Genomic DNA, 629 nt, shown 5'->3' with positions numbered 1-629 from the left:
CCGTCCCCTTGCGGGGCTCGCTTCGCTCGCCACGCTTCGGGCTCGGTGGCTCGCTGCGCTCGCCACAGGTTTATATCCAACTCCATGCCCACTTGGATAGTAGGGGTATGAAAAGGACCCCTTTTTCCCATTGAATTCCATGTTAAAATGGACTCAGTCCATTTTAACATTGATTCCTATGGAAAAATCGGGTCATCGCATCCGATGGTCGCATGCGATGCGATGCGATGCGATATCGCATCGCATCGCATCTGATTGTATGCCTTAACTTAAGGCATACAATCAAAAAATCGGCAGCCCAGATACTACATAAGTACCCAGGACCTTTTTTTTTTTTTAACCCCTTCCATTTTTTATTTTTTAACCCCTTCCATTTTTTTTTTTTTTAACCCCTTCCATTTTTTGGTACTTATGTAGTATCTGGGCTGCCGATTTCTAAATCGGGTCGAATCGGGCACATCGCATCGCATCGCATGCGACCATCGATGCGATGCGATGCGATGCGATGCGATGACCCGATTTTTCCATAGGAATCAATGTTAAAATGGACTGAGTCCATTTTAACATGGAATTCAATGGGAAAAAGGGGTCCTTTTCATACCCCTACTATCCAAGTGGGCATGGAGTTG

Source organism: Crinia signifera, unplaced genomic scaffold, assembly GCF_055691185.1.
Source record: "Crinia signifera unplaced genomic scaffold, ASM5569118v1 HAP2_SCAFFOLD_140, whole genome shotgun sequence".
NCBI lineage: Eukaryota > Metazoa > Chordata > Amphibia > Anura > Myobatrachidae > Crinia > Crinia signifera.
Note: the sequence above shows the minus strand (reverse complement) of the source record.